The sequence below is a fragment of the Choloepus didactylus genome, chromosome 14 (assembly GCF_015220235.1).
Source record: "Choloepus didactylus isolate mChoDid1 chromosome 14, mChoDid1.pri, whole genome shotgun sequence".
Taxonomy (NCBI): domain Eukaryota; kingdom Metazoa; phylum Chordata; class Mammalia; order Pilosa; family Megalonychidae; genus Choloepus; species Choloepus didactylus.
This window is the reverse complement of record NC_051320.1, coordinates 1,195,352-1,206,551: the sequence shown is the minus strand read 5'-3', so window position 1 is coordinate 1,206,551 and position 11,200 is coordinate 1,195,352. Positions and strand designations below refer to the sequence as shown.

General features: G+C 38.4%; 1 pseudogene; it reads right to left on the bottom strand.

Moving 5' to 3' along the window:
- Positions 1 to 7,585: 7,585 nt before the first annotated feature.
- Positions 7,586 to 10,919, bottom strand: LOC119509085 (annotated as a pseudogene).
- Between the last annotated feature and the right edge of the window lie 281 nt (positions 10,920 to 11,200).

Genomic DNA, 11,200 nt, shown 5'->3' with positions numbered 1-11,200 from the left:
GGATGGCCAGGGAGAAAGGACAGCTTTAATATTCAAATCCCCCAGGTTCCCAGAGATTCAAGACTGCCACAAGAGTCTAAGCCTTCATTTCATTTCAGTGCCAGATCCTCTCTTGCTGTCCCACAAACCACTGGACTTGGCTTAGTGTCCCTGGGTTCTCTGAGCAGGTCCCCCACCCAGCTGCGATCTGCTGAGGGAATGCCATGCTACGTCACCAGTGCATGCTGTCCCTCAAGTGAAGCCCGAGGCTGCCGGGCTTTGTGGCGGCACTCTCAGCCTGATGCAAAGATGGCTGAATGGGGCATCTCAACCCCCTCCTCCTCACACAGTTGCTCCTTCCCAGCTCCGGGACAACTGGTGGGGCTCTGGGCTGTGTGCATGGCCCCAGGCAGGAGTTTATCCAGCCCTCCAGGGAGCCAGCTGCAAGCCGCGGGGTTTCTTTTTGCTTCTGGCTCTCCCCTCCATTTCTCTGGCCCTGAGGGTATCTGCAGTGGGTTATCTTCCAGGCCAGACACTGAGAGGCTGGCTTAGCTCCCTCTTGCTGTATTTTACTGCATGGTTCTCACTATCACAACTGCAGCTGCTCCTGGGATTTTCCCTTTTTTTTTTTTTAAAGAGCCTGTCAGTCTCCAAATGCCAAACCCTGGCTTTCCCAGACTGCTGTGTGGCTGCGGGTCTTCCAGCCCAGCTTACTCACTCGTTTCAGAATGCAGACTCCCGGTTGCACCAAGGATACAGCCCCTGTGGAACTAGCAGCACTCATCCAGCTGGCGCATCGCGTAACCGGTATTCTGGGTCACTTTCTGGTTTTTATCTAGTGTTTTTCATGGAGGTGTTTTTTTGCTCTGTCTCACCTAGTGCCATCTTAGTTTCTCCTGGGGAAGTTTTAATTTAAACAAAATTAAACTTTTGAAAAGATGCATTTTAAAAAATGTTCCAAACTCGACCAAAAAAAATGGAATGCATTCTTTAATTAATATTAAAATCTTCTAATATATATAATAATTCTTAAATAGCCTCATTACCAAAATAAAAAACCCTGATTAAAAATAAAAAGTAATAAATATAAAGTGGATCAAGGACAGAAAGTGAGCTCTTTTATATAAACTAGTAAGTTTGAAATCTCTATTTTGTCTTTCTGTGTTTCTACATCTGCTTTCTTTTCTGACTCATGGCTGAAAATTTTAAGCTATAAATCTTCTATTTTTATACTAATTTAATATTGCTCATTTAAAAGAAAAAACTATTTCTTTTGAATTATGAATGTGAAGTCCAAAAAAACAAAAGACATGCATTTTTAGAAATGCTCTTTCTTAACAAGTACAGGTTTACTGATCAAATAAACTAGTAGCGTATCTACTAAATGTTTAAAATTGTATATATATATATATGTGTGTGTGTATATATATATATATATATATATGTTTGCATTTTACCAAATTGAGTCATTATTCTGAATATATATATATATATGTTTGCATTTTACCAAATTGAGTCATTATTCTGACAAGTTTATTTTGACAGTAATTGTGTTTTGTAAGATATCAGCTTGAATTCAGTTTCTACAATCATTTTGGTAACTTAAGTATGTAAGGTATACAGGATGTTTTTTGAAAAGGAAAAAGAGAGTAGTTTTGTCCTAAGGCAAAATGACTGGGCTTGTCTTTTTTGGAAGGTTTTTGATGACTGATTCAATCTCTTTACTTGTGATTGGTTTATCAATGTCTTCTGTTTCTTCTCAGTCAGTGTAGGTTGTTCATGCTTTTCTAGAAAGTTGTCCATTTCATCTAAGTTGCATACAGTTGTTCATGGTAACCTCTTGTGATTTTTTTTTGTTTTGGTGTCTGTGATAATGCTTCCCCCTCTCATTCTGATTGTATTTATTTTCATCTTCTCTCTTTTTGTCTTTGTCAGTTTAGCTAAAGTTTGTCAGTTGTATTGATCTTCCCGAAGAACCAACTTTTGGTTTTATTGATTCTATTGTTTTTCTATTCTCCATTTCATTAATTTCTGCACTAATCTTGGTTCTTTCTTTCCTTTTGCTTGCTTTGGGATTAGTTTGTTGTTCTTTCTGCAGTTTCTTCAGTTGTTCAGTTAGATTGTTGGTTTTAGCTCATTCTTCCTTTTTATTGTAGGCATTTAAAGCTATAAATTTCCCTCTCAGCACTGCCTTCACTACATCCCATAAGTTCTGATATGTTGTTCTTGTTTTCATTTATCCCTAGATATTTACTGATTTCTCTTGCAAGATCTTCTTTGACCCACTGGTTATTTGAGCATGCTGTTCAACCTCCATATATTTGCATATTTTCCAGTTTTCCATTTGGTTTTTATTTCCAGCTTCTTCCATTAATATCAGAGAAATTACTTTCTATGATTTCAGTCTTTTAAATTTATTAAGACCTGTTTTTTTTTCCCAGCATATGTTCTATCCTAGAGAATATTCCATGAGCACTTGAGAATAATGTGTATCCTGCAGTTTCAAGGTGTAATGTTCTATATATGTCTGTTAGGTCTAGTTCATTTATCATATTATTTAGGTTCTCTGTTTCTTTATCAATCCTTTGTTTAGATGGTCTATCTATTTGAGAGAGTGGATGGTTCAAGTTTCCCAAGTTGTCTATTCTTACCTTTTGTCAGAGCCTGCCTCATGTACTTTGAGGCAATTTGATTAGGAGCATAAATATTTATGATTGTTGTTTCCTCTTGGTGAATTGCCCCTTTTATTAATATATAGTGTCTTTCTTTGTCTCATGTGACATTTTTGCATTTAAAAATATATTTAGCTACCTCAGCTTTTTCTTTTTGGTTACTGCTTATGTGGAAAATTTTTTCCATCCATTCAATTTCAACCTATTTATATCTTTGGATCTAAAATCAATCTCATGTAAACAGCATATAAATGGAGTGTGCTGGTTGGAATCTGATATGGGCCCCATAAATGACTATGTTCTTTTAATCCACTCTTGTGTGGGCAGACTATTGTAGGTGGGAACTTTGATCAGATTATTTCCATGGAGATGTGACCCTGCCCATTCAAGCTGGGTCTTAGTTTACTGGACTGCTTAAGAGAGATCAGGGGGAGAGAGAGAGCTCAGAGCCAACACAGACCCAGACAGTTGGAGATGCAGACATAAAGACATTTGGAGATGCTGAGCTGAAAGATGAAGCCCAGTTTGCCCCAGAGAAGCTAAGTGAGAGCCCACAGACACTTAAAGGGAAAGCAACTGCAATCAGAAGCTGAAAGCAATGCAACCTAGGAGCAAAGCACCAGTAGATGCCAGCCATGTGACTTCCCAGTTGACCAAGGTATTCTGAACATCATCAGCCTTTCTTTAGTGAAGGTATCCTCTTGGTGATGCCTTACTTTGAGCACTTTTATGGCCTTAAAACTGTAAATTTGTAACCTAATAAATTCCCTTTGTAAAAGTCAGTCCATTTCTGGCATTTTGCATTTTGACAGCTTTAGCAAACTGAAACATGGATCATATTTTTTTAACCCATTCTGCCAATCCATGGCTTTTGATTGGGTAGTTTAATCCATTAACCTTCAAAGTTATTATTGTACAGGTAGTTCTTACTTCAACAACCTTATCCTTTGGTTTTATTTGTTAGATCTATTTTTTTAATCCTTTTAGTTACCTTTATTAATTCTCTTCAATCCTGTACCCTCCTCCAGATCTCTGTATCCTGTGTTTTAGTTTCAGCTGGCAGAAATCCCTTTAGTAGTCTTCATAGGGCTGGGTTCTTGTAGTGAACTCCCTGAGCTTCTGTTTATCTGTGAATGTTTTCAACTCTCTCTCATTTTGAAAGACAATCTTGCTGTAAAGAGAATTTGGGGCTGGCAACTTTTCTCTTTTGGTATTTTAAATGTATTTTACCACTGCCTTCTTGCCTCCATGGTGTCTGATGAAAAATCAGCACTTAATCTTATTTGGCTTCTCTTGTATGTGATGATTCACTTTTTTTTCTTGCTGCTTTCACAATTTTTCTCTTTCTCATCAACATTTGACAGTCTGGTTAGTATGTACCTTAGAGTGAATTTATTCAGATGTATTCTGTTTGCATACAGTGGGCTTCTTGGATTTGCCTATTTATGTCATTTATAAGGATTGGGAAATTTTCAGCCATTATTTCTTCAAATATTATTACTGGACCTTTTCCCTTATCTTCTTCTTCTGCACTGTGTCCATGATCTGTATGTTTGTGCACTTTGTGTTCTTAATCATTTCCCTGAGACCCTGCTCAAATGTTTCCAGTGTTCTCCATTTGTTCTTTTATCTGTTCAAATTCAGTTGCTTTGTTTTCTAGCTTGCTGATCCTTTCTTACGCCTCTTCAAATTTGCTGTTGTGTGGCTCCAGTATACATATATTTTAATGCAGTTTTTTGAGGTATATTCACACACAATATAATCTATCAAAAGTATATAATCAATGCCTCACAATGTCATCATATAGTGGCACATTCATTGTCACAATCAATTTTACAGCATTTTCATTACTCAAAAATAAAGAAAAAAATAAAAAAGAACACCCAAAACAACTCATACCTCTTATCCTCTACTGTCATTTATATGTTTTTGCCTTTATTTTATTACTCATCTGCCCATACACTGGATAAAATGACTGTCAGTCACAACGTTTTCACAATCACACAGTCCCATGATAAAATCTACAAATTATACAATCATCATAAAGAATCAAGTTTACTAGATTACAGTTTATCAGATTCAGGTGTTACCTTCTAGCTATTCTAGAACACTAGAAACTAAAAAGGAATATCTATATAATGCATAAGTATAACCTCCAGAATGAACACTCAACTCTATTCAAAATCTATTAGCCAGAGAAAGTTAATTTTGTTTCATTTCTCTTCCCCATTTTGGTCAAGAAGGCATTCCCAATCTCACAATGCCAGGGTGTTGCTCCTGGGAGTCATGTCCAATGGGGCCAGAGAGATTTTCACCCCCAGGAGTCATGTCCCATATAGGGGGAAGGGTAGTGAATTTATTTGCAGAGTTGGCTGGGAGACAGAGGTGACATCTGACTACAAAAGAGGTTCTCTGGGGTGACCCTTAGACACAATTATAAGTAAGGTTAGCTTCCCTTTTGCAGGAATAAGTTTCATAAAGGGAGGCCCCAATATCAAAGGCTTGACTTATTAATTTAGGAATCCCTAATGCTTGCAAGAATATCAGGAACTTCCTAGGTGAGGAAGTTTAATATTTCCACATTTTTTCCCAGTCCCTCAAGAGGACTTTGCAAATACTTTTCAATTTTCTGTCAAATGTACTTTGGGATGTATTGGGGTATTACATTAAACTGTATAGAATATCAAGATCTCTATCCCTATTCTAGGTTCCATGTAATGTTATTTAAATAACCTGACCATACAGGTTAACTTACATAGTGTGCTACAGAGAATATAAATTTTGTACCAATAAACATCTCTTAAATAAGTTAAAACTGAGGAATAGATGTGAGTATTGTAAGAGCTTACAATCTCTGCTCACATTCTTTCCACTGATAACGTGTGCTCTTGAATTCAATTCTCAGCATTTGCTCATTGTAGTTAGTTTACATTAGTAAGGCCTTACAATATTTTCATTTCTGGCTTACTTCATTCAACATAATATCCTCAAGTTTCATTCACATAGTTGCATGCCTCACAAATTCATTCCTTCTTGTAGACACTCAATATTCTGTTGTGTGTATACACCACAGTTCACCCTTCTATTCACCCATCAATGTTTGCATAGGCCATCTCCATCCATTGCAAATCATGAATACTGCCACCATAAACTCCAGTATTCAAATGCCTATTTGTATACCTGCTTTCAGTTCTTCAAATTTTAACCAAATATGGGGTTGTGGTATCATATGACAACCCTATACTTAGCCTTCTGTGGAACCACTACACTGCCTTCCAGAGGGGCTGCACCTTTCTAGTTTCCTACCAACAGTGAATAGGTATACCCTCTCTCCACATTTTACCCAGCACTGATATCTTTCTGTTTATTTTTTAAACTGTTTTATTTGCACACCATAAAATCCACACTAAGTGGACAGTCAATAGCTCTTTGTGTAATCACATAATTATGCTTACACCACCACAATTTATATGAGAACGTTTCCATTTCTTCCACAAAAAAGAAGAGGAAAAAATAATAAAAGAATAAAAAATAAAACAAAATAAAAAGGAGAAAAAATGAGAGCAACAATAATCTTATAACCCTCTCTTATATTCCCCTCTGTTGACATTTATCTTTGGTATATTGCCTTTGTTACAATTAGGGAAGAATATCACCATATTGATGTAAATAATAGACCATAGTTTATATTAATTGTATTTTTCCAATATACCAGCCTGTTTTTAACATCTTGCAATGTTGACATTCACTTGTTCTCATCCATGTAAAAACTTTCTTATATTTCTACAGTTAATGTCCATCATAGTCCACTATAACTTTTGCTAAGTTATGCAGTCCCAGTTTTTATCCTCTATCTTTTGTTCTGGTGTCATCCATGCCCCAAGCCTTCCTCTTTCAACCATACTCACACTCAGTTTTGTTCATTATACTTAGAATACTGTGCTAATATCAAATAACATTGTGCTACTCATTTTTGGACCTTTACAATCAATCCTGTTGAACATTCTCTGCTCCAGCAAAAAATGCCTGGTGTCTGTCCTTTTTCTACATCCTGTTAACCTGTGTTCTTAACTTAAGCTCTCAGAGTTTGTGCATTATAGTTAGTTCATATTAGTGAGACCATACAGTATTTGTTCTTTTGTTTTGGCAAATTTGCTCCACATAATGTCCTCAAGGTTCATGCATGTTGTTTCATGCATCATGTTTTAATTCTGTCTTACAGCTGCATAATATTCCATTGTATGTATATACCATTGTTTGTTTATCCAAGTGATGAACATTTTGACTGCTTCTGTCTCTTGGCAAAAATGAGTAATGCCATTATAGACATCAGTTTACAAATGTTCATTTGTGTCCCAGCCTTCAGTTGCTCTGAGTATATACCTAGTAATGGGATTGCTGGATTATGTGGCAATTCTATACTTAGCTTCTTGAGGAAATGCCAAACTACCTTCCAGTTGATGCACCATTCTACATTCCCACCAACAGTGAATAAGTTTAACTCTTTCTCCACATCCTATCCAGGACTTTTAGTTTTCTGGGTGTGTGTGTGTGTTTTTTTAATGGCTCTTCTGGTAGGTGTGAGATGATATCTCATTGTGGTTTTGATTTGCATTTCCCTAATAGCTAGTAAAGATGAAAATCTTTTCATATGTTTTTTTTTTTTTTTTTTTTTTTTTTATTTAATGAAGGGCTTTACTTGAAAGGTTAACAAAATGAAGAACTCCAAAACCCAACACATCATTTAAATTGTTACTTTTTTGGAAACAGACTACAGATAGTACCACAAAGTATAAAAAAATGCAAAAACAGCTCATATGAATTTTCTAACCTTTGACAATGTCATTGCTCAAGAATATAACTAAATTTCTTTTGAGGTATTTTATAATTCGGGTTTTACATTTAAAAAATTTAAAAAAAAAATACATAAACATGAATTCAGTAATTACTCAATCTTTTCTATTTATATTCTGATAAATTAATTGGCACTTAAAATAGCTACATTTTATTCATAAAATATCCAAATTAAAGGTTATACTCCAGAAATAGTATTTAACTTCTAAAATAATTGTTTTAACAGCAACATGCTTACAATGGCTCAATACTGCATATGATGAAGGTATTTCAGGAAAATGTGCTTACAATGGGCATAGCTATATTATAATTTGAAAACTTACATATGAAAAATAACCAGTCCACTCTTAAGGTTTCACTGATTCCACTAATTCAATTTTGAGGATACTAACAGAATTTTATATCACATTCCATATGTGATGATTTACATAAAAAAGTAAATCTTCTTAAAAAGTTTAATAATTCAAACCAAAACCTGCTATAATAAGCTAAAAAAGAAAAAAATTCACTTAAAAACTATTTGAAAAAAATACACTTAACACTAGATTACCATTCTGAAGCTTTTTATGACTTTGATGACATGTTATTTTTAAGCAACTGAAGACTTGAACACCTTTATATGCTTCCAAATACTGTTGACAATCTTGTTTAATACTGTATTAGATGCCATTAAAGAGAGCCTTGTTCTCTGAATAAGCTTCCTTGTTATTGTGGGAAATACTATAAGGCATGAGCTTAAAATGCTGTGACACTGAAATACTGTTGGCTTCTGGAAGAATCTTCTGACATTTGGAATTCTAGTTATACATCTGAGGAGTCACTCCAATCAGTCACAGTTACCAGGCTGCTTTTTAATGTGCTTGATTCATTTTCTTGAAGTCCTTCTCCCTTTGGCCCTCTAGCATTAGATGCACCCCAGGCACTTGGTATGTGAGTAGAATTTGATTCATTCTTCACCAGTGGAGGTTCCTTCTGTTCTTTCCCAGTTTTTTCCCCCAAAGATTTTTCTTCCTCTAAGGATGATATGTCCCAGTCATCCTCATCCACATCTGCACACTTTAGTCCTTCTGGTATTTCTTCTTCTTTGATGAATGCCTCAGCAACATTAATACCACCAACTAGTTTATTAACATTTCTGTGATTTGTAACTGTTTTTTCAACTTTTTCAGTTAGTGTTTTAATGGCGGTTCCTGCAGGCTTGGGAGAAACATCAGAGTCCTCAATTTCACTCTCTTTGGTCCAGTCAGTGTCACTTTTGGCAGTATTCATTGCAAAGCTACCCTTGTTGCTTTTAGATGATTGCAGAGGAGGTAAGTCTGGGGATGCATATGTCTGTACGAAGTCATCATCATCCAATTCCTCCTCTGAACTAAAGGGAGGGGTCGTAATAGTAGATGGCTTTCCGGGAAAATTATCTTCTAGGATATTTTTCCGAATTTTTGGAACAGATGTTCTATCAGTAAAAACTGGTCTTTGTCTAATCAAATGTCTGCTTTTGGAAGAATGTTGCATTGCTTTGGCTCTTTCTCCAGTTGCAAGGGTATCCATTTGAGAAATACTGCATTTATCTGAAGACAGTAATGTTCTCTCCTCAATTTTACAGCTGACCTGATATTCAAGGAATTCTCTAATTTGCTGAATGTTAGGTATTTGTCTTTCTCTTTCATGTCTTGCTGATTCCACATTTCTCAGCACTCTATTCAAGTGATCACTTGGGATACCACGTATATCTGTATTAATTCCCAAGGTTTCCAGTTTCTCCACCAAGCTCTGTTCCAAGACAGTTCTTATTTCCTTAGTGAGGGAGGGATTATTCTTCAAAGCTTTCCTTAAATGTACCTTGCTGTTATTTAATTTGAGTTCATTTTCCCTTACTTTTTCTTCCTCTGAAAGTTCTTCTATTGGTTCCAGTATGTGTGATGCGAATGCCTGTTCAGGTGCTATTGTTAGACCTGATTTAGCATCCAAAGTCTGTGGTGCTGGAGCATTCACAGGTACGGCTGGGGCAGGTGTCTTAGGTTCGAAAGTTTGCCAGGCTAAAGGATTCCCTTTGGGTTCACTGACACTGTTTAATGGTTTACTGGTAAACTCTTTAATCTGCTGCCTCTGAGTAATAATCACCTCATTCTGTTCCTGGAGTCTCTGGCCTAGCTCTTCTATTCTTTTCTTGTAGAAAACATTACTTGCATTTAGATCATCTATCATTGAGGTTCGAAGTTTCTCTATATGTGAAAGGAGCCGACCCTTTTCTTTCTTGTGTTCTTGATGAAGGGCTTGAACTCGAGCTGTCCACTTGCTTTCCTGACTATCAAGAAGTTGCATCACATTTTGGAAATCCTGAGGATACTGAGGACGGTCTTCTTTAAACTCATGTGCATCTTTTAATGTGCCTATGTTTGACTTGATCTGCATATTGGACTTCTGTATTTCTGACAATTGATATTCTAATGCTGAATTCTTGGAAGTTAGTTCTTTAAACTCCTTCATAAACATCTCCTTGACTTTTTCCATCTCATCAACTAGTTTCTCCTTTTCTTCTTCTTTCCATCTATCAAACAACTTCAGAAATTCTTCCTCTTTTGTTTTTTGCATTTCGTACTCCTTAGAGAATCTGACCGCATGTGCATGCTGTGCCGCCTCTAACTGAGATTTGGTGAGCTGCAGCTGTTCCTTCAATATGTTGATTTCATCCTGGAGCTTATCGGTCTGCACCTTTTTCTTATACTCAAGGTGAGAATCTTCAGGATGGCGGCGTTGAATATGACTTTGCAGGAAAGCTTGGTTCATAAAAGCCTTGTCACAAAAATGACACTGGTAATAGCTGGCTTTGGCCTCGATCATCAGCTGCTGGGTGGAGATCATCTTTTTCCTGCGTTTACACTCATCCTTGAGTAACTTGATCTCCCCAGCCTGTTTGGTGACCAGCTTCTTGCTCTGCTCGCAGTCGGCCAGGGTCAAGCGCAGCCGCTCCTCCAGGGTGTGCAGCTGCGAGGTGAGGAAGTCCTGCGAGTGCAGCAGGTACTCAATCGTGAGCTGTGCCAGGCGGATGAGTTTCAGCAGCACCGGGTCCACGCTCGACTGGCAATGCGGACACTTCTCGTCCTCCAGCTTGCAGAAGGTGATGTTAATGATGTTCTCCTGCAGTGTGAGCACGTCCACGGCCCCCGCCACCTTGTCCACGTCGATGGCGCTCAGCCGCCGCCAGTCCACGTTCTCCAGCCGCGGTCGGAATTGGAAGAAGGGCAGGGACCCCGAAGCCGCGGTGGGGGGAACACAGGCCATGGCGGCTGCGCTCGCCGCGCCCGCCGCAGAGGCGGCAGTGGCCGCCGGAACCTCCGGGCCGCTGTCCAGCGGATAGTACACATGCTTCTGGAAGGGCATGCTTGGAAGCTAGTGCGCCGCCTCTGGTTGCATCCAAGGAGGGGGGCTGGTCTCGCCAATCCGGGCCACCGCCGCCACACTCCTTGCGAGCTGGAGAAGGCCGGGACCCCGGCGGCGGCGGCGGCGGCGGCCTAAAGTCTGGGCGTCCAGGCCGTTGCTATGACAGCGCCCCCGGGCGTACCGGCAGCAAAGGGCGCCCGCCCCGCGCGAGGTCAGCGCGCGCCCAGGGCCCTTACAAACTTATATCCGGGCTGCATTCTGTTTTCCGGAAAATTGAAAACATTTCTAGCAGCTCCTTGCAGATTTCGGGCCTC